The following is a 222-nucleotide window of genomic DNA, read 5'->3' on the forward strand; positions in this document are numbered from 1 at the left end:
CATCTCCATTGATAAAAATGATACAATCTCTTCAGTCTAGGTAGAATTACTTTTTCTTCCCCAAACCAATTTCACTACGAATCATTCACAGTCTAAGCTGTGTGCCGAGACCTTTAATTATCCTTTTTCTTCCTCACAGGCAATTTATACCTCAGTGCTTTCCCCCATCCACACGCCGTCACTCCCATTAGAAAATTTTCAAAGCTCCACAAGAAAAACCTA

The sequence above is a fragment of the Phaethon lepturus genome, unplaced genomic scaffold, assembly GCF_000687285.1.
Source record: "Phaethon lepturus isolate BGI_N335 unplaced genomic scaffold, ASM68728v1 scaffold21136, whole genome shotgun sequence".
Taxonomy (NCBI): Eukaryota; Metazoa; Chordata; class Aves; order Phaethontiformes; family Phaethontidae; genus Phaethon; species Phaethon lepturus.